This window comes from Danio rerio, chromosome 5 (assembly GCF_049306965.1).
Source record: "Danio rerio strain Tuebingen ecotype United States chromosome 5, GRCz12tu, whole genome shotgun sequence".
NCBI lineage: Eukaryota > Metazoa > Chordata > Actinopteri > Cypriniformes > Danionidae > Danio > Danio rerio.
In genome coordinates, this window is record NC_133180.1 from 27,664,851 (window position 1) to 27,692,248 (window position 27,398).

The 27,398-nt window shown below is 33.8% G+C and overlaps 1 protein-coding gene across 2 annotated transcripts in view; it reads left to right on the top strand.

The window, feature by feature from the left end:
* unc5db (unc-5 netrin receptor Db) overlaps positions 1 to 27,398 on the top strand; it is a 443,321-nt gene that overhangs the window by 102,642 nt on the left and 313,281 nt on the right. The gene's annotated exons all lie outside the window — the stretch shown is intronic.

Here is a 27,398-nt window from a genome sequence, read left to right on the forward strand (position 1 = left end):
GAGTCTGCTCTCGTTCTTCAGCTCCTCTGAAGACTTCTGAAGCAGATGTTCCTCCCCATGTCAGTTTGAAGGTAATGTGCCTTTAAACTTGATTGGGAGAGGAACAGCTTGTTCCATCGTAAGATTTGTTTGCTGTGCAGGTGAAACGGGCTGAGCTTAAATGAAACGCTGTGAAAGAGAGATGCGACAGATAAAAGCATGGCAGTGTAAAACCTGGTTTGTAAATGTCATCTGTGATTTTAACCAACAAACCGTTAATATAGTAGTAATCAAACCTCATATCCGGTGGTTTGTGCATTCATATTGGTTCTGGCTTCATAAGAGCAGTGATGTTTGGATGTTTACCAGTTTATTTTGCTTTATTAGGCTGTGAAGCTGTTGCCCTGCATTCGACTCCAAGGCTCAGCTTTATTAGCGAATAACCTATGTATACTAATGCATTTTGCTTCTTTATCTCATGGTGCTGAGAATAGCTAATCTCACTACAGGGAACAAACTGCCATAATTTGCCAGATGTCTTGCTATTAAAAGCTAGGATGAAAAAATAGCTGTTTGTGAAGTGGAGGGAGAAACACTTAGACCTGTAGTACTATTTTGCAGCTGTCTATATGTTCCATCTATAGGATATTTTTTAACTTTTCTGCTGGATTTGCATAACAGAAATTGCAAACTTGCAATTTCTTTTTAAGTGACATATTTACTGGCTTTCTCAGAGATTGGTTGCAGCTGGAAGGGCATCCGCTGCATAATAACATGCTGGATAAGTTGGCGGTTCATTTCGCTGTGGCGATCCCAGATTAATAAAAGGACTAAGCCGACAAGAAAATGAATGAATGAATATTTACTGGCATACTTGAACATCCATCGAACTCTTCATTAACAAAATGTTTCTAACATTGAAATTGTCACAATCACCAGCGGTATAAACACCATAGATCGCTGGAAAACATTCACATTCACACGAACTACAAATCTTCTGTAACCAGGGATGTGACGCTTACAACGGAGGTGCGGATCCAACTTCAGGTCAATTGGCGAGGTCAGATAAGCTGTGGTCAATACAGGGGCAAACAAATGTATGAGGGCAATCTAGAGTCGTAGACAAAATAACAGGCAGATGGTCACAAGGTAGTCAGCAAACAGGATTAAACAAATAAATGAGGCGAGGATCAGAAACACAGCAAAACAAAACAAAGGAAACGTGTTGTAGTGTCACTAAAACAGTAGACAAGACAATAACTGTGTGTTTGAGAGGTGTACATATAGTCTGTGTAATCAGTCCAAAAACAGCTTCAGCTGTAAGTGTCTAATCAATAGTTACTTGGAGCAGGTAAGTGTGTTTGTGTTGCATGACTGGGATCTGTAGTTCATAAACCAGCAGATTTGTAATTTGTGTGAATGTGAATATAACCAGCAATCTATGCTGTTTAGATCGCTGGTTATTGTGACATCTTTTGTTTGCAAACAATAGATTTGGGCTAAATTTAAACAGACAAATGAAGTTGAACATTACTAAATGAAATTTGTTTGTTTAAATTTAAACCCTATAACTTGTTTGCCGTGTGTATGGTTGTTTCCCAGAGATGGGTTGCGGCTGTAAGGGCATCCGCGGCGTAAAAACGTGCTGGATAAGTTGGCGGTTCATTCCGCTGTGGCGACCCCGGATTAATAAAGGGAACTTAGCCAACAAGAAAAATAAATGAATGAATGAACTTGTTTGCAACAGTTTTTATTAAATTTTCCTTCGGTTTACACCCTTATTTATCAGGGGTTGCCAAAGTGGAATGAACCACCAACCATTCCGGCATATGTTTTACGCAGCAGATTCCCTTCCAGCAACACCCCAGTACTGGGAAACATTGATATACTCTTGCATTCTTGCACTCCTACACTCTGGCCACTTTTGTTTAACCAATTCACCTATAGAGCATGTCTTTGGACGGTGGGGGAAACCGGAGCACCCAGAGGAAACCCATGTCAATACAGGGAGATCATGCAAATTTCACACAGAAATGCCAACTGTTCCCAGGCAGGACTTGAACCAGCAACCTTCTTGCTGTGAGGTCACAGTGCTAACCACTGAGCTACTGTGCCATCCCTGCAAATGTTTTGCAGAAATCCTATTTTTCAGTGTGCCATATAGCATATTTTTTAAGTGTAAGCAGTTGTTTGGAGTTTTGTATGCAACTAAGGATGAGCAGCTATATATAGAGTGCTGTGGTTTTGTGCAGTGATTTACTTTATAGACTTTATAGACTACTTTATATGTTGTCTCTTTTCAGTCTGTGTGAGTATTTTTTTACTTTTGAAGAGCCCACAATCTCTGCGACTCTGATCTGCACCCACTTTGGACACTTTGCTCATTTCTTTCGTTGACACAATGGGACTGATTAAAAGGATAGAAATGATGGCCACTGCCCTTGCTCTCGTTCTCTGCCCTCTATCCCATCAAAGAAACTCCATTCTCCACCATTTCTCTCTGGCCAGCTCGTACTGATTCTCACTTGTGTTCCTGCCTCGTGTTGAACACTTCATCACTCATAGAAAAACTCCAAGCCTAGCTAGAAAAATCAGGATGTACCCCCACCCTTTTTTTCAAAACTACTCATTGCTTCATGTTTTCCTTTTTCAATTTAGAAAGCATTAACCTTCTGCATCATACTGCATTTAATCAATAATGCTTAGATTGCAAATAGTGAACAGAATATTAAGGACAAAGTAAAGTATCTCCGGTTGGTCCACTTGACTATACAGTAGATGTCATTGAACTCTTTTGACTTATTCATTTATTTATTTTGTTAAAATTACATGATAAATTAAGTAAAGTTTATTTAAAAACTAATTTTGAGAGGATCACATGCTTAGGATTGATCACGGCTAGTCCCGCATTAACTAACGCATGATTCACCAATCTGATTTATTTATTTGAATGTATTTATCAAATGGGATACCCCCTTGAAAACAAACAAACAAACAAACAAACAAACAAACAAACAAACAAACAAACAAACAAACAGCCCACTTTCCATTAAACACTTCCCACAGTCTAAAGCCTAAGTAATTGAAAACATCTAATCAAAAGATTTTCTTTCTTTTTCTTTCTTTCTTTCTTTCTTTCTTTCTTTCTTTCTTTCTTTCTTTCTTTCTTTCTTTCTTTCTTTCTTTCTTTCTTTCTTTCTTTCTTCATCTGTTTATTCATTCATTCATTCATTACTTTTTATTGATTCATTTATTCCCGTTTGTTCGTTCATTCATTCAATCATTCATTCATTCATTTATTCATTCATTCATTCATTCATTCATTCATTCATTCATTCATTCATCCATTCATTAACTCATTCATTCATTCAGTTAGTCTGTCTGTCAGTCAGTCAGTCAGGCGCTTATTCCTCTCTTTATTCATTCATTTATTCATTCCTATTTATTCATTAATTATTTCCTCTGTTTGTTAATTCAGTCATTTAGTCTTAAACTATTTATTCATTAATTCATTCTTCAGTTCATTCATTCATGAATTCATTCATTTATTTATTCCTTTTTTGTTTAAGCTTTACATGTTTTCCTGTTAGCTAAACACTTGTAATAGGCAAAAGAAAACCCACTGTAAACAACATAAACCATGGCAAAACATAAAAAAATATATAAAAATATATGCTATAAAAATGGTACTAAAGTCAGTCCACAGCAGAGTGCTTGATTTCTCTACTGATTGGACGATTGAAGGAAAACTGATTTTGGCAACTCTGCCCAGTTTGAGAAAGTTTTGAATCATCTGGCTTGGGCTTTTCTCTCATAAACAGAAATCATGCACTGTAAATTATTTAAACTTTAATCAAAGAAAATTACTGGCTACTAATACATTACTTTCACAGTAAGTTACCATACGTGCAGTAATTTTTTTTAACAGACAAAGAAGTTTTTCCTATAATATTTTTTCTTTTGAAAAAGTTGTTTTATTTTGGCTAGAATGAAACATTTTAAGGTCAAGATTAGTAGCCCCCTTAAGCAATATATATATTTTTAATTTGTCTACAGAACAAACCATCATTATACAATGATTTACATAACTTGCTTAGTTGATTAGTAGGTCAACTAATCAACTTAGGTAAGTCTTGAAATTGCTCTTCAGGCTGAATAGTATCATGAAAAATATCTAGTAAAATATTATGTACCGTTATCATGATTAAGATAAAAGAAATTGAAGTTATTAAAAATTAATCATTAAAAATATGTTGAGAAATGTGTTGAGAAAATCTTATTTCCGTTAAACAGAAATTGGGGTAAAAAATATACAGGGGGCTAATAATTCAGGAGGGGTAATGATTGTGATATTAGTTGTATATTTACAGTAAATTGAGATAATAAAAATTTTAAAAAATTACAGTTGCATTTCTGGATTTTTTTTACACTGCATGAACAACTGAAATCCCAAAAAAGACAAGGTGCACAAATGTTACCTATAGTAAGAACAATTGCTTATGATAGTGGAGAAGGTTTCATCTGAGTTCTAGTCCCGAATCTGTATGCCGATTGAATGCAAAATGAGAATGCAGAGGGACATCAGGCAAGAAAAATGGCAGTCACATTCGCATGTTTCATGGTGTTAGTTCTGAGATAAACTATTTCACTTTATGTAGCATCTATGCTATAAATCTTATGAGGCTTTACATGCGCAGTGCTTTCCCATTTTATTGTACTCTGTTATTGTGCGCTGTGAACTGATATTTTTGTTGGTTAACCCCTCAGCACTTCGCCTTTATTTGACTGTATATATTTCTCTTAGGCTTGTCGCTTACTAACAAGAGGAAATGTAAAACTCTTAGGATTGTCTCTCAATAGATGTAAAAGACACACACACTTTTTTATTGAAATCTGTCTTCATAAGTGCAGTATACTGTATTTATAGTGATTTGCATTGAGTGTCGAGGTTACTATGAAATGGTTTCTCTAATTCAACATTTGTTGAAAGACAGCAGCAACAAAGTCTCATTCTAAACTTCTGCAGCTTGCTGACATAAGACAGATGAATACAATTAGTTCAATGTCAAAGTGGATACTTAAGATATGAAAGAATGAAAAGCAAAGATTTCATTGACGTATTTGCAAGTTGAATAAACCACATTCACAGACTTCAGGAGTACTTTTGCATTTTGAAGATTGTTTTTAATAGCTAAGGTCTAACTGAATATTATGACAGATTTGTTTGTTCGTTCGTTCATTCATTAATTTATTCATTCCTTTGGTCATTCATTCATTCCTTGGTTTGTTTGTTCGTTCTTTTATTCATTCATTCATTCATTCATTCATTCATTCATTCATTCATTCATTCATTATTCTTTTCTTTTATTCATTCGTTAGATCATTCATTCATTCATTCATTCATTCATTCATTCATTCATTCGATCGTTCATTCATTCATGCATTTGATTTTTTTATTCAGTCCTCTTTTCATTCATTCATCCCACTGTTTGTTTATCCAGTCCTCTGTTCATTCATTCATTCATTCATTTCATTTCATTCATTCATTCATTCAATCATTCATTCATTCAATCATTCATTTGTTTATTCATTCATTCTACTGTCAATTCATTCATTCATTCATTCACTCACTCATTTGATTATTCATTCAGTCCTTTTTTATCAAATAATTTCTTTTATTCATCCAGTCCTGTCCAGTCCATTCATTCATTTATTCATTCCTCTGTTCATTCATTTATTTGTTCATTCAATTACTCTTTATTCATTCATGTATTTATTCATTCATTCCTCTCTTTACTCATTCATTTGCTCATTCATTTATTCATTCATTCATTTATTCACTCATTCATTCATCCAGATTTGTGAAAATTGACATGCATATGTATGTTGTGTTTGGCCTAATACATTATAAGCAATAAGTCATAAGCAGTCATACTGTAAGTAAATGACCAGACAATCAAAAGTGCTAAAGTAAATATAAAATATTCACTGTTGATATTGCCATCTTGCAGTACTTTCTTTATCCATTCATTATAATCACCAGAGTCATCAACATCATCATCACCTTACAAATAAAAAAGAGAAAAGGACAAAATACTGACACATGCAGAAAACACAAGCCAGTCATCTGACCATATATGTGATGGTCAGTGAAATAGATTAAATGCAGGTTTTAAAGTATTTTTTCATACTGAAACAAGTGGGTTTTACATTTGGTAAGAATGATTTGTTTATATAAGTTGTAAGTTGTGTCTCTGTATACAGTATATAAATCGGAAGTAAAACATATACACAAACAATCACACTCTCTCACTTTCCTTCAGCTCATTTCCTGCTTTATCAGGGGTCGCCACAGCAAAATGAACCTTATTCTGGCCTATGTTTTACAAAGTAGATGCTCTTCCAGCTGCAACTCAGCACTGATAGTACAACTCCCATTGTTGGGAAGCACCCACACACTCTGCCATTCACACACTATGGCCAATTTAGTTAATTAAATGAATCTATACCACTATACCAAGAAACTAGAGCACATAGAAGGTCAGGACTTGAACTAGCAACCTCCTTCTTCTTCTTCTGTGAGACAACTTAGCAACCGTGCCACCCACAAACAGTTTACTGCTTTTTTAACATTACTTTTTTAATGCGTTTTATGTAACAAAGGTAAAACTGTAAGAAATATTGTTGAAGACAATAGAAATGCAAAGGTGATTCACTTATAGTTCAGATGTTATATGTTGTCATGTTTATTCAGTATAAATATGAATAGTATTGATTAAATTTGGACATACTACATCCAGCATACTGCAATTATCATTTAACCTACTGTACCATCCCAGCGTTAGTTGTGTTTCTTCACTCTCATCCATAATCCTCTCTCATGGCCTCATGCGGGATAGTAAATTGTCCATCAAATGCACCCTTCAGAATCCTGGTGAAAGTTGTGAGTCATCCTTGAATACTTTAAACTGTGACATATTATTGGCTCAGAGATGAATAGGATTTTTAACACATTGTTCCTTTTTTGATGGGACTGCACACATGCATGTCTCGTTCACTTCAGAATAGCAACGTTTAAAATGCTGTTTACACATAAGAAGCAACATTTGCTGAAGAGTTTTTCCACCATTATGTCGCTGATTCGAAATATATAATTTAATTGGCAGTTTTAATCAAGCAGTTATTGAGATTTCCGGATTTCCATATTCAGGTAGACACAGTAGGACTTGTTCCTGCCTGAAATAGCTGTCATGCAAACATGGAGTGAACAGACTTTCCTCGAAAAGCACTTTGACTAATTGGAAAGTGTTTCCTTGCATTTACAGAAACTAAGCATATAGTTTCATGTAGACTGCATTTGAATTATTTGAAAGTGCCTTATGATAATTTAATCTATTTCTAAGCATTTTGAGCTGAATTTGTTTATTTAAATAAGTATATAAGAGAATTCGAGTACTTACTAGCTGTGCTAATGTGCATTTTGAAGAATAGCATGAGAAATGAGTGTTGAAAATGCCAAATGTTCAATTAAAATCCCTTTATTTGAGCAAAAATGTTTTTTATGCTTTGCTCAAAGTGATTTTGGAATTGTGTTTAGAAGGGTTAGTGGGAATAATGAGAGTCTGAAACACATTTGCTGTCTCTATTATTCTTGCCTTGTTTACAGTCGGTTACTAGGTTACCAATACTACAGTCAGCTGCTCTAAAAGCTTCACAGAAATGCACCTACATTTTTTTTGTACTTCTTTTAAAAAACTTTTGAACATTTTTAGGATGGAAACCATTAAGATGGAGTGCTCTTTTGAGTATTTTATTTTTTAGTGTTGGCTGATTAAGATCTAAGAGAAAGACTGCATGATGGCTCAGTGGTTAGCACTGTCACCTCGCAGCCAGAAGGTTGCTGGTTTGAGTCCTGGTGTTCTGACATTTTATCCTGCTCATCAGATTATGCTACTAACACTGTATTTGAATGGTTCTGAGGTTGGGGTTTGAGATAAAGTAGGTTAAGGTGGCAGACTTCCTAGTATTTTCGCGATTCCGTGATTGCTTATTTAACGCAAAATCAACAAAAAGTCGCAAATTTTTGCGATCCTGCAAAATTATTAATTAAATTCAAAATAATCAAAAAATATAAGTAATCTCATAAAACCAATTCCCAACCATATAATCAAATTATATTTGTTTCAGTTTGCAGTTAATCATTTTACATGACTTAAAGACGTTGCATACGTCTCTCACCTGCGCCCTCACAATCATTACTTTACATGGAAGGGGGTGGAATTGTTTTGCAGCCTGTGCAGTAAGCAGATGTGGATAAAGTGTAAGTGATTAACATGTGAAGTCAATGCAAAGATGTGATTAGACATCCTGTGGAACGGTTTGGGCAATGTGTGCATGTGATGTGCTTCAGACTGCAAAAGAAATTGGGAGCAAACATCTAACAAATGGAGCAATGGAACAAACAGAAAAGCGTGCAGTTTACAATGATGGAGATGGGTTTAAGGGTGACGGCTGCTGGATGTTAATGATTTAAAGGACATTTTCTGTTTTTTATATGTAAGGCTGGTATTATGATGTTCATGAAATCTATAAATCAGTTTGTTTGACTCCTCCTGCAGTCAACGAGAAAAAATGCTTCCCTGGCATTGATGAGTTTTACGACAATCCGTGTTTTAGGTGTATTACGGTAGGGGGAGCCCTAATGCATGTCCTGAGTGTGGTACATGATGTTAGATGCATCTGGGAGTAAAATCTGAGAGAGAGGAAGTAAGATTGTGGATTCCATCGGCTTAATCCCTACTGTTTTAGATCTTGTCTTGTCGAGAGACCAAATTAACAAAGCTTTATTTTTATGATTTTGTGTCATTGTCATTGTGTCAGATTGCACACCTAATAGGCTACCTAATAGGGTAAATAAAAAAATATAATACCATGTATTTATATTTCTTAATCACATATAATATACATATTTTATAGCAATATTATCTGCAAATTTCTGGGAATTATCTCACACAAAATCTAACTTTTTTAAAAGCAAAAAAAAAAAAAAAAAGTTCACTGGTGGCCAAATCTGATGCGTTGCATATTGCGTCATCAAAATGTGCTACCTTTTGTTTGAATGGGAGGTAGGACAAATCAAGAAAACACCGGCTGGGCCAGTTGGCATTTCTGAGTGGAGTTTACATGTTCTCCTCATGTTCATGTGGGTTTCCTCCTTGTGCTCTGGTTTGCTCTACAGTCCAAAAACATGCAATATAGGTGAATTGGGTAAACTAAATTAGCCATAATGTATGAGTCTGTTTGTGAATGTGACAGTGTTTGGGTGTTTCCCAGTACTGTGCTGTGGCTGGAAGGGCATCCACTGCCTAAAACATATGCTGGAATAGCTGTCGGTTCATTCCGCTGTGGCGACCCCTGATAAATAAGGGAGTAAACCGAAGGAAAATTATTAAATTAATAATATCACAGAATTTACATGACAGCTTTTTTTATAAACTTATTTCATATAGTTTTGAAAGACATTCTTAACTTAAGGTCGAGAATTATGGGCAGAGGTTGATCTATTTTGTCCTTAGGGCTTCCAAGTATTTTCCTGGCCTCTTTCGGCCTCAGGACAGTTAGTTCATGAGAGGCATTAATCTTGTCTGGTCTTGACTGATATCTTCTTACTGTATAATAAGGATGGAGCTGGAAGGCAGTGCTTTAAGGGAATACGTTCTCTTGTTTTTCAAGGCTCTGTTGGCACATGCAGGTTTCACCGATGCACTCACTGCTGAATCTGTTGCAGACTATCATGGTGACATTTGCACTTAAACATTTTGTGCATGATTGCTCAGGTAATCTGCTTCTCTTGATTGCAAGGCATGATTGACAAATGCTGGATCACAACTGAATGAGCACAGCTGTTAAAAGGAGAAATAGCTGTTGAAAGGAATGATGATGAAACCTTATGTACTGCGTAAAAGAAATCTTAAATACTTTAGATATTTGAGATTTCTTATGCATGTAGAAAAACACTTCTTGGCCTTGGTAAGCAAGCACAGAAACCTAGTCACGGAGGGCAGCATAAATCTAAATATTTTGAAGCAATATGTTTTGTGTTATCCTGTTATAATGAAACAGTATTACTTTGCTTTTAACTATGGATTTTCTTAAGTAGGTTTTCTGCTATATCATTTGCAGCTTGATTATTTATTTATTTATTGCCAATTCTGGCTAAATTTGAAAAAGTAAAATAGTGTGTGAGTGTGTATGTGTGTGTGTGTGTGTGTGTGTGTGTGTGTGTGTGTGTGTGTGTGTGTTTCATGCAAACAGTATTTGTGAGATTCCATTGTTATTGTTATTTATTCACTATTTAAATTTGAATTTGAAATGTTGTTTTTCATTCTGCTCAGAGGCATCAACAGTCACATACATGCTGGAAAGTGTTTGCAGTGACATCCACAAATAAATGTAGGATTAATTTAGCAAACTGTAAGACTAAGGATGTGTCTCATTAACTGTGCATTAAGGCTATAGAGCATCCTGACCAATTGCAGAAGAATCCTCCAGGATTTTATTCTGGAACTGAGTCTGTGATTGCTGCCAAAAACCCTTCAAGCAGTTAAATTGTTGTGGTTTGTTAAATGCGGACATGGAAACTTTGATCATTGAACTTTTTGTCTGAATCTTAAGAATGTCTATCTTAGAAAAACTAGAAAACCCATATGTGAACATGTTTTTAATTAGATTGCTTAGTCATCAAGCATGCATTTATTTAATAAAATTATTATTATTATTATTATTATTATTATTATTATTATTATTATTATTATTATTAATAATATTGTGATTATTTGTATTATTATTATTATAGAATGCGTTTATTTTATACAATTATTATTATTATTATTTTAATAATGTTTTTTTTTCAATAATAGTAGTAGTTTAATAGTTTATTAAATATTTATTTAATAAAATTATTATAATAATAATAATAATTATTATTATTATTAGTGGTAGTTGTTGTTGTAGTAGTAGTATAGGATGCATTTATTTACTAAAATTATTATTATTTTTATGATTATTATAGGAAGCATTTATTTAATAAAATATTATTATTGTGATTAATATTATTATTATTATTAATAATATTATTATTATTAGATTGTGATGATGATTATTATTGTTATGATTATTATATAATGCATTTTAAATAAAATATTATTATCATTACTATTAAATAATAATAAAAACCATCATTATTATATGATGCATTTTTAAATTACTATTATTATTATTATTATTATTATTATTATTATTATTATCATTATTATTGTGATTAATATTATTAAAATTGTGATTCTTCTTCTCCTTCTTCTTCTTCTTATATTATTATTATTATTATTGAATGCGTTTTTTTAATAAAATTATTATTATTATTATTATTATTTAAATTTTCTTTTTTAATATCTTGTTTAAAATATAATATATTTATAGAAAATTTATGTATTCCTCAATGGCAAAACTTCTTTAATTTTGTATTATATGATTCTTAAAAATATGAAATAAAATGTCAAATTATTCATCCATTCATTCATTTTCTTTTCGGCTTAGTCACCACAACAGAATGAAGCGCCAACTCATCCAGCATATGTTTTACACTGCGTATGCCCTTCCAGCTGCAACCCATCTCTGGGAAACATCCATACACACTCATTCACACTCATACACTACAGACAATTTTAGCCTACCCAATTCACCTGTACCGCATGTCTTTGGACTGTGGGGGAAACCGAAGCTCCCTGAGGAAACCCATGCGAATGCAGGGAGAACATGCAAACTCCATACAGTAACTCCAACTGACCCGAGGCTTGAACCAGCGACCTTCTTGCTATGAGGCGAAAGCATTACCTACTGCGCCACTGCATCGCCAATGTCAAATTAATAAAGTATAATTAATTAACAATAAAAAAATTCAAGCACCAAAGGAAATGAAAATGTTCACAAATGGTAATTTTAACATTGTTAGACAAATATAGATTGCACTTTAGGTTTATGCTATCTATATTGTTCTAACAATGTTAAATTACCACAGCACAATTTGAAATAATTTGCATTCCCATTATTTGCACTTGATTTTTTTATTAAACAAATTGGTATGAAGGTATACTGTAGATATTACTGACTTAAACATAAACAAATTTCACACTCAAAAGTCTTTAATATATGAAGTAAACTGCTTTTTTTTTCTTACTTTTGTTTTTTCATTCATGAGAATCAAACAGGCTATGCAAATAATATCAAGACAGACCTTCCTAAAATCACACACACAACAACACACTCCTCCACATCGAGAGAAGTCAGTTGAGGTGGCTCGGGCATCTGTTTCGGATGCCTCCTTGACGCTTACCTAGGGAGGTGTTCCAGGCATGTCCCACCGGGAGGAGGCCTCGGGGAAGACCCAGGACACCCTGGAGGGACTATTTCTCTCGGCTGGCGTGGGAACGCCTCGGGATCCCCCTGGAGGTGCTGGAGGAAGTGTCTGGGGAGAGGGAAGTCTGGGGTTCTCTTCTAAGACTGCTGCCCTCGCAACCCAGCCCCGGAAAAGCGGCAGAAAATGAATGACTGAATGAACAACACACTAACATATCCTCATGATTTGTACTATTGTAGTGTTATATCTGCAAGTAGTTCATGCAAGCTCTTTTTCATTTCATCTCATACATTTCGGGTTTCAGAAAGTATTGCATAAACACAAAACAAGCACCTATAACTGGATTTCAGTCCATTAAACCAAGCAACGGTGAAGGTTTTGATGCCTCACAGGACGTGCACCAATCTCTATGAAGACAAAGAGCTCCTTATCAATGGTTTTATTAGAGGCAATCATGTAAAGAACGCCACTAAACCTTTGTATAACACAGCATATGAAGAAAACGGCCCGGATGACCGGTTCATGTTTAGTCCAATTGCCTCTCAGCAGCTCTAAATGTGTTGTTTACCAAGCCAAAAACACCGTAATTGTATCTTTTAAAGCCGTATGGGTCCTAATTTATTTCCTCACACTGACAATTGCACCCTAAAAGTGGAAGACAAGAGACAAACACTTGAAGTCTCCATGGTGAAGTATTTTTATAACGCGGTGTCTGTGTTGATCTTGAGGCGACGATTCACATGTAGATTACACAATCTACAAATACATGTTCAAAGTGCTCCAATCACAGCTAATCATACTGTTTGCCTGTCGTATGTGGAGCTGGAATAAATGTGTTTTTCTGTCCATTCCACTAAGAGGCAGGTCTGGCTTTGTTCTGGGGTTTTACATGGAGTGGTTTGTTTGCAGTCAAATAGAGATTGTTTGCTGCATTATTTCTTCTAAGTAGAACAAATCCTTGAGATGAGTCAACACAAAGGTCAGAAGAGTGCCATTACAGGCTTGAGAAATGTGTCAGAATTTACCTTCCTCCTTTGGGGAAATGCCAGAGGGATCAGGGACAGAGCGGATAAAAATGTCAGACAATATGGATACATACATTAAATGTAATCTTTTTTTGCATTGAAATATCCAAACACTACTATAGCAGAACTCAAAAAAGTGATTTTGCTGTTTGTTCAAGCTACTTATAAAATGAGTTGAAAAAAATTTTTTTGGGGGGGTGGGGGTGGGGGGACTTAATCGTTTTATGTTAAACTAGGGCTGCACAATACATTGTTTTAGCATTGATATCACAATGTGTGCATTCGCAATAGCCACATCGCAAAGATATGCAAAGGTAAGTATTAAGGATTATAGTTGATCAGTAGCTACAGAATTGTATTTAGTCACTGTATTTATACAGAATATATCCGAATTGTGCAAAAAAAAAACTTACTTAGAATTTTTATTCTTGTTTAGTCCATATATCTACATTTTTTTAAGTGAAAATAAAATTATTTACCTGTAACTTAGCCCACTGCCAGATGATTTAGCTTGTTTTAAGAAAAAAACTCTTACTTTGTTCTTATTTCGTCTGAATTTTAAAGCAAAACAATATCTACTGAATTTTTTTTTAGATATTTGGACTAGAAAGGAGACAAAGCAAAGCATTTTTTTTGCATTGCTGTTATTCAATTTCTGTACCTGAAAACTGTTGGACTCTCCAGAAAACAGTCAAATAGAGCTATTCTACTGTTATGTGAAAGTGTATTTACATCGCAGTATTTATCACAGGAAAATAAAATATCACAATGTCAGATTTTTCCAATGTCATGGATTTTCTTTAAACCCTTAACTGTCAGTAACAAATTAAATCCTTACATAAATGTTTGTAAATCATAAATGCTCTTGGAATACAGACATTTTTAATAAAGGCTATTAACATTTTGAGGAGTTTTTTGTTGTTGTTGTCGTTGTCATTGTCATTGTGGTTGTGGTTGTTGTTGTTGTAAAAAACCTAATTGTCAAATTTGGTTAATAACATACTGTAACCTTGACCTTGTCATAACCTTGCTAAATTAAATATTTGTTTCTTTCCATAAGTATTTTTATAAATAAAGTAAATACAGTAATTGATCTTACTGACCCCAAGATTTTCAACAGTATTGTATATTGGATATCTACAGCATCTTTCCTGTATGTAAAATCTAGCAATTATTTATAGCAGGCGAACTGAACAGCTATTTATACATATACATACAGTATTAATCAACCCATTTTAAAAAGCATTTAAATTTGAGCATTATCTTGTAGTCTAATGATGTGGGTCAGCTAACATTAGACTAAGAACATCAGTGTTGTAAGAATAGCATTTTAGTGTAATGCTTGGAAAATATGAATGACAAAGCTTCTTAATTCGCAGAACCTGTGTTCAGCTTACATTAGAGTTGTGTGAACCGTATGAAGAATTTGTAGTGTTTGGATATTGATAATAAGAATCAATCATAATTCAAGTTTAATGGCTCAGCTGGAAATATGTTTTAATGAAGAAAACAGATTTGTTTAATTATCTTTAGCCGGCTTATTTCATTCTGTAAATGTGAGGCAGTGTTTGAAATGTACTCACGGTCTTTCATCAAACTAAGCAGCGGGGATCACCCGAAAATCATAATGAATAGAAGAGAATTTTATTAACAGACTCCCAGCTGCTATATTCACCCGATCTGATTGTTTAAAAAAAAAGGTAAAAATGTAAATTTGCCACTTATTAAACTGCTTATCTCATATATTTGAAGCATTTCATTATAATGTCCCCTTTTCCCCTGTTAGCCAGCCGCGTCTCACCGCATTAAATGTTAATGCGATTTGTTTTAAAGAATTACACTTACATAATTGTGAATCAATACAAGGTCCATAAAACAGAGCAAGCACAGCTAATAGCACCTTTTCTTTATCTTTGCAAGGAAGCAAATCTTAGACTTAATTAAAAAGAGCTTGATTTACCACCCTTATCTTTTGTAATCATGTTAACCAATTGTTGTCTAAAAGCTCATTAAGGGTATGGATTTTAATTAGGAACCTTCTTTATGCTCTATATATCACTGACTCCTCAGTGACTTCTTGTGAACAGACGGTGAGATTCATCTTTATCAAACTGGTGAAGAGTTGAAGGCTTGTGATTGGCTCTTGTTCTTTTTACTTTATTGCATCTGCAGCCCTGCAGATGTAGTCCTATAATGAAATGGTGGTAAAATATGGTAAATTCAGAGTAAGTTAAAATATTTTCCAAATGTGTGGAGAATATTTTGTGACAGAAAAAACAAGGGTATAATTAATAAAACAAACAAGAGCAAATTGAACGTTAGTTTGTTGTGTAAAAAGATTTTTTTACAAGCCAACACATTTATTTTTTATTTCATCCAAGTAAAAGAAAAAATAGTAAGACTATATATGCGTTTGTCAGTTATCATCAAATTTAGGTTCATAATTGTTATATTGAATAATTTTTAATGGTTTTATTATGATTTGAACCTTGAGAAAACGTTGTAATATATAAATTTGCTGCTCGAAACATCTATTATTAATCTCTGTGTTGAAATAGGTTGAGCAGTTTAATTTATATGTGTAAAACACATACTTTAATTACATTATTAATTTATTAATAAAATGTTCCAAAAACATAACTTAATTAACAGATAATATTTTTGTAACAATGTAAAACTCTTCACTACACATTTATTTTGAATAGGTTAGCTATTATTATTTAAACTATGGTGTATTTTAATATTTGTGTCAAGAAAAAAAAAATAGTGAATGAACATAGTGGTGGCCCAGTGGCTCAGTGGTTAGTACTTTTGCCCCTTGGCTATGTTTTTCCCAATACTGGGTTGCAACTGGAATGGCATCCGCTGTGTAAAATATATGCAGGAATAGTTGGTGATTCATTCCACTGTGGCAACCTCTAAAATAGAGACCAAGCTAAAGGTAAGCGAATGAATGAATGAATGAATGAATGAATGAATGAATGAACGAACATGAATAACACTTTATTGCAGAATGTGATTCTCTCCAAAAAAATTGCAAATGAATATTTATGAATTATTTGTTCAATAGATGGCAGTCCTATAGTTATTATGTGTGTTTTTATTTGAAATGATACTTCTACATTATTGAAGATGATGAAAAAATGTTGTTACATTAAGTCACTGTTGGTAAACTGTAGTCATTTTATTTATGAAGTGTAAAAATATTAGTTAACAGTTGCCCAAATCTTGTTATTTATGGGAGGTTTTTGTTTTGCACTTTTGCATTCCGTTATAAAATCATGTTCCGTCAATCCATTTGAAACAGCGGCTTCGATCTCACGTTTTTACAACTGCCAATTAACAGAGATTTGGAAGTGATTAGCTATTACTTACAAATCATCTTTACAAAATTTATCAATGAGATCCAATGATGCATTCGCAATGAAGACATTGCGAAGCTTACCGACCAAAACTACAGAGAATTATATATTATTCATTATATTATATTGTGGCGAGGGGGCGTGGCCGAGAGCCGTGGGAACGGGGTGAGGCCACCGCGTAAGTGGATACACGTGCGGTGCGCACCTGCCTCGGATCCCACGGAAGGAGCTCTGGACAATAAAGGGAGAACCGACGGAGCTTTAAAATGATTTATTAATAATAATGACGGCAGCTCCTCACGGAGACTGCCATTTAAACCAAAACAAACGGACGGCAGCTCCTCGCGGAGACTGCTGTCAAACTGAAAGCAAAAGTAAAACAATATGCCCGGGCCCGGTCCTCTCTCTGTTTCCTCTGCCATCGGTCCTCCCTTTATTGTCCAGAGCTCCTTCCGTGGGATCCGAGGCAGGTGCGCACCGCACGTGTATCCACTTACGCGGTGGCCTCACCCCGTTCCCACGGCTCTCGGCCACGCCCCCTCGCCACATATATATTTATTAATTTGTTACGCTCGCGTAGCTTTAATATGTCCACAACAGGTCAGGTCACAGCAGCTGCTCCCAGGGGAAAATATGAGCTACCAATTGTATCCGGGTAGGGCTGCACGATTAGCCTAAAAAAGATCACAATCTCGATTGGACCCTACACACGATCCTAATTCAGCTTTTTCTACAATTCAACCAATTATATTTTCAAGGTCAGGAGAGAAGAAAAGGTGGCAGTAGAAATCTTCATAGCAATATTGACACCTTTAAATGCCGTTAAAAGTGCCACATACTGTATTTATAAGGTATAATTCACCAAAAATGTAATTTCTGTCTTCATGTAATGATGAATTTGCGGTCGCGAAATCGCACGTGAGCTGATGCACTGTTTATTTACTGCAGAGAAAGCCTACTTTAGTGAACAATCTGCATATGCTGTGAATAACAGGTAATAAAGTTGTAAATAACTTCAGTTTGTTGCACAGATTGATTGTTTGAGGGAGGTTTGATTTGCATGTTTGTGTTTTTTCTCACAGTGACAGCAGCCATGAGCCGCACTAGGAAGTGAAAGTGAAACCTGTGCGCACATCATTTAGATGATCATATTGCATTTTAGACTTATGATTACAACTGTTATGATTATGATTACGACAGTTATGATTATGATTAAGCATTTGATATGTTTTTTCTTTCATAGCGAACACAAAGTGTTGTGCATGAAAATAAATGTTTACTGTGTCAGTATAACAACCCTAGCATATGTATAATGGAAATATAATGGTCTAATAATATTGTAAATGGCAGACGACAAGCACATGTCTTAAACATAATCATTCAGTTTTATAATTATGAACAGTTGTATTCTGATGTCATCATTTTACTGTGAATTAACAAACAGGACACATTGAAAGTCTGTTCAAGTCCACCATAATACAAAATGTAGCATTTTAAGCAACAGTAGACCTACACACAGGCCTAATATTATTATTGTTGTTTAACCATATGTTTGAGAATTAACAATAATAATAGGCTAATCATATTAACCCTTATTTTACATTTACAGAATCATGAGAAAGAATTGTGATCTTGATTGTAAGGAAAAAAAATCATGATTCACATTTTTGCCAGAATCGTGCAGTCCTATATCCGGGCTTTCTCAATGCTGAGGAAAGATCCCGGACGAACCCCAAATTTTTTTACACCTTATGTGGCTCAGACGATGAAAAGGGCTAAACATAATTATGACAGCCCAATATCTTTTTTAATTCCTCTAAGACATTAGCTGCAAATGATTAACATAGAAAACGTAAGTGGCAAAAGGTGGTTTACTTTTTTCACATTAAAGATAGGGAAAAAAAGATTGTGAAATCACCCAAAATATTTTTACAAATGTGTACAATAGATGCAAAATAAGCAAATTGAAACCAACCTGATAGAGGGGAGGAAAATAAGAGGCGCTAATTCGAAGAAAAAAACAAATTAAACACCCTCCCCACCTCTAAATAACCAAAGAAAGATCTGAAAATAGAAAAAAACATCTTCAGCGTCACACGCCCCTGACTGAACTGCACTTTAATGGCGTCTAATCTAAGAGATTAACAGAGAATTAGCTTTGTGTATGTAAAATGTAAGTCACGTGACGTACTTCAATTTCACTTCCCTTTTATTAGATTTAAGTCCACGAGCCAATCGGAACACCTAGATTTTAGGACAGCAAACAGCAAATAAAAACAGAAAGGGGAAGGGGAAACAACAGAGCAACACCCCCAGGCACGTAACAAGGACCTTGATCTCTGATTGGACAACTTTTGCTATTGAAAGATTTACCTAAGTGACATTAATGTAGTTTGAAACGTATCTTGTCTTGTTCGATCATATAAATTATGGTACAAAAATGCATTAACTGCCAGTATCTTTTCTGTGTTTTTTTCTATATATAATATCTTTAATATAAGATATTGTTTCAAACCACTGAAATATCATTAAATTGTACAATTCTATCTTCGTTAAAACTTGAGAAAGCAGAGATTAAGGTCCCATGATCAAATTCAAAAGAGTGTAGAAACTGTGTGATGTACATCAAATAATTAGTGTGATCGTTGATTATGTCTGAACAGTTTGAAGCTATCTTTATTTGATACTGTCATCATCCAACTTTAGCTCATTGTCAGATTACGCATCATGTAGAAGTTGATCTAATGGATCATTTCTGATGACGCATCCTCTTAAAACCTCTTGAAGAGTTCTGTGCGATAGCTTTGTGTGAGTGCAATTAAAGCCCTGGTAGCTGCTAGAATAACTTGATAGTCATGCAGGCAGCAGATGTAGAGGCGATATTGATTCATTATCAGGCAGCATGGGTCACTCGTTACATTCTGAGATTTAATTAGCAAACACCTGTTTCTTGTTTGATTTCACGCTAATAAAAGATTTTTCCTCAACACTCCTTTCTCAATGCAAATCATTAATTAGTGCTGACAGGCGCTGCTGATTATTTAAAACAACAACAAAAACATATTTCTGCTGTAAAGCAGTGTGACGTGACAGTTGCTAAAATGAAGTATTTTTAATGCGAGAAAGGTTAAAGCTGTCTTGAGAGTAAGCCTGCCAACGACCATATTTTTGATTGCAGAAAAGCTGTTCAAACAGCTTCAAAGAATGAATGATAATCAAAACCTCTAATTAACCTTATTTTCTGGTCTCTGTTTTAAACTTCTTGGTTATTTTTTTTAATTTTTATGTTCCCACTCTATTGATTTTGCTCACACTTTAATATTTTCCTTCATTCTTACTTTAAAGTTGCTTTTTAGTGTACATATTGGCTGATCGGTATTTTTAAAGCACATATTACTTTTTTATTCTGCATGACTGTGTTTTTCCCCTCTTAGTCCTATTCAGCACTGTAAACATAATTGCTACAACAACTACCTTAACTGTGAATGTTGGTTCAATGTTCTAAAGTGTTAACCATAATGTATACGTGAATGCGCAGTTTTTGGAGTATTAGGCTGTTTGCTTATTAATTACAAAAATTCCGTGTCACTTTAATTTGATACACTTCTTGCTATTAACAAACTTTTAACTATGATTTTTTTTTTTTTTTTTTTTTTGCATCAAAAAATTAATAGTCTGCTGTTTATTAATGGGTATTAAGGTTGTAGTTAGATTTAGGTATGGGTTGGATTTTAGGGATAAATTTATGCAAAATAAGTGCTTTATAAATACCAATAAAGAGCCAATCTCTTTAAAATAAACATTTAATAAGCCAACAGTTAATGAGAATTAATCCTTTAAGCTAGTGTTGCCAAACTTTATTTTAATGAACCCAAACAGACATTCTACTGACTATTGGTAACTCACTTATTCTACAAACATGAATCTATCAGTATTACTATACTCTACTTATATTCTAAGAAGCAGTGCTGCACAGTAAATATTTTATATTTTGCCACTTACAGGTAAGTGCATGTGCAAGTACATACAGCTATGTACTTTATCTGAATATTTCTTTTTGGGAAAAGCTAAATATTTTACTTTTTACTCCACTACATTTAAAGGATGATAAATGATCACTATAGTTTCAGAGTCATAAATGACTGAATATTGTCAGTTGTTACACTCAGAAATGATATTTGCTGTTTGTTCAAACTACATCTGGAACTTTTTTAGACTAGACAGTTCCTTATACCATATCCGTATTGCTCAATAAATATATTTGCAAGTATAAGCTTTAAAATGTTGAATAGAGGGTTAATTTTAATGTTTGCTGAGATTGATTACTTTTGGTATGAAATATGAAGTACATTTACAGATTGTATGTTGCTTCAAGGAGTTTTTAATATTAATTCATTGAACTAATAGGACTTCTGCTTGAAAAAATATATTTTCTTAAAGTCATAATAAATGATAATACTGTGTATTTGTGCTGACATTTTAGATTTCTTTTTCTTAAAGGCATTTGTCATGTTAATATTTGGTGAATTCATTTAGCTCATAATTTTAGAACAACTGTGTAAACTTCATGGTTAATTGTTAAAAATATCTATATTTAGTTAATTTAACTCATTTAAAGGCAACCTTGTAAACTTCTTAGTTAATTGATGCAACAAGCTATATTTAGTTGATTTAACTCATAAATTTAAGGCAACCAGGTAACTTTTTCAGTTTTTGTTACAGCAAATTATTTGTAGTTGAGTTGACAAATCTTATGTTCAAATAACTTTGAATTATATCGTATCAACTTCTTCAAACAATCAAATAGATTAAGTTGACTTAAATTAAGTTCACTCAATAATTTTACACTTTTAAGTTGAGCATACTAAAATATGTTTGTCAACTTGCTATTGCTATTGCTATTCAGAAAAACAAAGAAAACAAAAACAAACAAACAAACAAAAAAAAAACACATTTAGTTTCAATGAACTTACAATTTAAGGCAACCAGGAAACTTTTTTTAGTTTTACTAACAAATTTGTTTGTTTTACAGTATACTTGTCAGTCGACTTTTCTTATTATGCATATCAATCACTTGAATAAATCTACACATATCCTATAGTAAAATATTACTCCAGTTAAGAGTATAATGTTCTCCATTTTAGTTTTACTTGATTTTTAATGTACTTATTGTAAGTAAAAATTGCAAACTGATAAATGCTTATTCATCTATTTCGCAAGAAATGTATAATAATGTAATAATTGTTTTACAAAGTCTTGTTATACACAGATGAAAACTGAAAATTAACTATTCACAATTACAATTAACAAATCAGGTGTACAAAATATTGAATTAGCCAGATAAACAAACACTAAAAGTGTAGAAATGTGTGCTGAAATATATAATCATCACAGTAAAAAAGACCTACAGCATTACCGTTCAAAATACAACAGCTATGAACTTTGCGCTTTATATTGTCCTAATCACCAGCGATCTACAGTAGTCAACAGTTGAAGTGATCACCTTTTATGAGTCGCCCTAAAACTGTTTAACAACACCCATTCTTGTCTTCAGACAATTTTACAAAAAAATATTTAGATCCACTTCACTACTGTAGTCCATACAGATTGTTGGAGAACTACAAATCTGCCATCAATGGAAATACAAGTCCTGTCATCCACCACACACTCACACCTGTTCCGGTTCTTCTTTGATTACACACACAGCTGGGAGCTGCTCAAAGACTGACATTGCTGACTCTTGTTTATCTGTTTTAGTGAGCATTACCATGGGTTTTCTTTGCCTTGCCTATCCATATTTGACCCTTGCTAAGTTCTCTTTGCCGCCTGGACCGATCTCATTGCCTTTGACACAACTACTCTTTTAGCCTCACCTGTATGTACCCGATTGCTCCTGTGTCTGACCATTGCCTGCCTGAATATTTATTATTAAAACCTACACATGGATCCTCAACTGCGTTGTACAGATCCCTTACATAACATATATCTTTTGCTGTATACATTCTATCAATCGCAGTAAAACTGTCCAAGCACTAAATTGTGTCGTATTTACATGGTTCAGTTTTTAATTTAAACAAAAATACACAAATATGGACAAATCCATTTTCAGGCATTTCATGCTATAGGCTTAAACACACCAACATTTGTCACAAATAACTGACATTTGTGACATGAATAGACACTGTAAAAAGTGTTTGTCTCCACCCAATCCATTTTTGTTAGGACAGCATAAAGAAATTGGGTTAACTTTTACAAATCTAAGTCAATTGATTTGAATTGATTTTTGAATTGATTTTTGAATTGTGTTGTTTCAGCTCATTATCTGTTTCACACTTGTATATTATATTATATTATATTATATTATATTACATTACATTACATTACATTACATTATATTATATTATATTATATTATACAGTATTATATTATATTATATTATATTATATTATATTATATTATATTATATTATATTATATTATATTATATTATATTATATTATATTATATTATATTATATTATATTAAGTCTGACCCAGGTTTAGTGTTTTAGTAATAAGTCTTCTGACCATTTATTCATTAAATGCTGTCTCAAAATTACATGTATTTACAAATAAGGATGAATTAAGTCAAATCATATCATTTTAGGAGGCAGATTCAAGGTTTACATCTGTAATGATTATTATCAAACTTAATAAAAATGAATAGCAAACTCTTACAATGGAGCTCAAACAGCAGACCCTATGCATGAACATATCACCGACCATGACATTTTATTGATATTGCCGTGCCACGAACCTTGGAATGTACAATTTAATATATTTAACGTCTCCCCATTGATTTACAGGCTCAACTTCCCCCTGTTTATGAGGGTTAGCAGGCAGCCACTCAACTTTATGAGGGACCGAAAATGAAAAAATAATGATCCCATCCATTGTAAAAGTTCAACCTGCTGCAGAGAGAAAGGTGCTGAAGTCAACTGTAGTAATAGACTGGAAAGAAAATGACGAGTAACACCTTTCTGCACAAGCATGTGTAAGCTACTTTTTTTCAGCACATATTTTTTTCTCCCCCCTTTTCCTTCTCGAGTTCTGCAAATGATGTTAGCCCTAACTATACAGTAAGATAATTGCAGAAGAAAGTATAGGCTCCTGGAGACAGCGGATTCACTCATGAGAGAAGTTAATTGTGTGTGAAAAAAGTACGCCTGTGTGAGCGCTGAGATAATTTTGACATTAATTAAGAGGCCAATAAAGTGCGTGTCATTTTTTTTTTGGATCATCTTAGATGCGGTAGAACTCTTTTGCCATAAATAACTTCTCCCCTGATGCCAAAGTTGGACTTTAAAAAGAACAACTATATGACAGCACAATCAACAGATACTGCATGCAGGACTGTGAAGAGGCACAATTTCATAAATGTGACAGAGGGCACCTAAGCTACATGTATTTTCATTATTTGTCTGTACATTTCCACTGAGAAAATACAGCTTTGACATGTGGTTGACGAATAACCTCATTAAGTGGGAGGAATGTGAGATTCCAGCACTTTGTGAACTCAAGGCTTTTCTGCTGTTTAAACGTTGAAACACCAAGGCTGAAAAGCATGGCAAAACTGGTGTGGAGAGCCAATGAAAAGATGAAGAATTTTCTGTTGTTGTGTAAGCTTAAGGGACACGTCAACCGACTCAAGGACAGAACGTGTGTGGATTTGATTTATTCTTTAGTGTTAACTGTTTTTTTTTAAATGGTCATCAAGGAAAGTGTAAGCGCAGTTCAGCTTCTTTTTTATTTCAGGAGGTGATCTACAATCTGTTACTGTTCTTTAGGGTTTGTGTTTGTCACTATAGAACCATACAGAAATCTTTTGTAGATTAAAAAAAAAAAAAAATATATATATATATATATATATATATATATATATATATATATATATATATATATATATATATATATATATATATATATATATATATATATATATATATATATATATATATATATACTGTATGTATTTTTTTATATATGATTAAGGTCTTTGACATTTTTCAATGCCTGTTAATGGCTGATGACTTGGAAGACTGATTTGTAAAACTGAATATGTTTTTCTGAGCATGAAACTGTAATGTATATGCATTATATCTTCTTTTTTTTCTTCTTGTTTTATCATTATTTAATATCTATTCAACAAATTTCAATTAATGATTCAATCAGTCGCTTTAAAGTCACATAATTTCATTTTGTGTTAGTATATAAGAGTCAATTAATTATTTGAAATGCTTGAAACAGCCAGAGATTTTAGAAACAAAGACTAATACAACAACAAAGAGAATTTTTTTTGAAAATATATATATTTTTGATTTTTTGGTTTGAATGGCTGATGGATTGACTAATTATTGTATTTATTATTTACATTATTGTTGTTGTTATTAAACTAAAATGCTTTAATGAATGAACTGATTAAACAATTTGTCAATTATTATTATTATTATTATTATTATTATTATTATTATTATTATTATTAGTAGTAGTAGTAGTAGTAGTAGTAGTAGTATAACTGTATTTTTATGGCAGTTTATGTTTATAGAAGTTTATATAAAAAAATTTTATTGACAACTGATTTACAAATCATTCTCAGTTCAAACCTGAAATGATACTTGGCGAATAGTGGATTTTTAAATACATGTTCGATCACATGTTAATAAGACTCAACAAACGACTAATTTGCTGCTTATTTAATATTTAGTAAGGTAGTAGTTGGGTTTATTTATTGTGTTGGATTACTGATGTAGAATAAAATCATACTTTTAAGTACTAATATGCAGCCAATATCTTGAATATATGCAGATTATAAGCCAGCTGTTACCAGTGATAACTGGTACTGAAACTAAAGTGCTACCACATGTTATAAGCTTTTAAAACCAAGCCCCACTGACTTGTTCACATTAAATGATCACAGACCAGTTTAAATTTCTCATTATATCCCATTGTGAGGAATTGTTACAATTAATACAATAAGTTACCAGTCATGGCTCAGTGGTTAGCCTTGCCACCTCACAGCATTAAAGTTGCTGATTCAAGTCTCGGCTGGGCCAGTTGGCATTTCTTTGTGGAGTTTGCATGTTCTCCCTGTTTTGGCATGGGTTTCCTCCGGGTGCTTCGGGTTCCCCCACAAGTCCAAAGACCTGCTGTATAGGTGAATTGAATGCACCAAATTGGCCTTAGTGTTTCAGTTTGTGTGTGAATGAGAGTGTATGGGTGTTTCCCAGTACTTAGTTGTGGCTGGAAGGGCATCCACTGGGGTAAAACATATGCTGAAATAGTTTGCAGCTTAGTCCACTGTCCACAGACTAAGGTGAAGGAAAATGAATGAATAAATGAAATTACCAGTCAACTTTTGAGTAAAGGTTATTGTACACTGAATACAAAATTTTTGTCTGTAATTTTCACGTTAAAAAATAAATTCGGCCTCATGTTGTGTGAATCGTATTGTCCAGGTTCGATTTTTTTGATTTTGATTTGCCAGTTCAGAGCAACTCTACAAGCCAAAAACAAAATACAAAATGGCATCACTTGAGCTACAAGTATCATAACTTTATGATAAACACAGTGCATATTTAAGACAGAATTTGGCGGACAGTTGAAAACCCATGCTGGATTCTGTGGCTTGCACACCCCTCCTCTCCTGGTGTGTGTGTGTGTGTGTGTTTGTGTGTGTGTGTGTGTGTGTGTGTGTGTGTGTGTGTGTGTGTGTGTGTGTCTATACATTTGACGTACTGCCCATAGACATTATAATCTCCACATGGTCCGCTTTGCTCCATTTGCTCCGACACGTCAACGCGGCCACAACCTATTGTAATGTCTGTAGGTAGGCTACTCTTTTGCCAGTCTCTGTTCTGGATTTGTTTATGTGCATGAATGTATCACAAGCAATGCATCAAAATTCCACTGTTTTTAACAGTAAAACACTGTTTATAATCCAGTGCAGCTCTTTAATAATGAGCTAAAATAAAAACCATACGAAAGTTCTGAACTTCAGTGTGCAAACACCTTCCCATTGCCTCATGTATCCATGCAGATTTTTTTTACTCATGGACCTTGATGATTTTTGTTTGTATGCGTTGTATGTGATGTAGATTTGTGATATAAAAATTCACAAAAAATTTATCGCCTAATTGTGAGATTATTGCACATGCAAGAATTTACTCCTCAGACAGGTGAGTTTGACAGGTATGAACTAAACATGCAAGCTTATTTATGTCTCTGGGCTTTCTTATTCATTCATTTTCTTTTCGGCTTAGTCCCTTTATTAATCTGGGGTCACCACAGCGCAAAAAACCACCTACTTAGCTAGCTTATGTTTTACACAGCGGATGCCCTTCAAGCTGCAACCCATCATTGGGAAACATCCATACACACTCATTTACACACATACACTATAGACAATTTTAGCTTATCCTATTCACCTATACCGCATGTCTTTGGACTTGTGAGGGAAACCCACGCAAACACTGGAAGAATATGCAAACTCCCCACAACCTACCCAGCTGAGGCTCTAACCAGCGACTTTCTTACTGTGAGGTGATCATGCTACCCGCTCCGCCACTGTGATACCTGCTCTT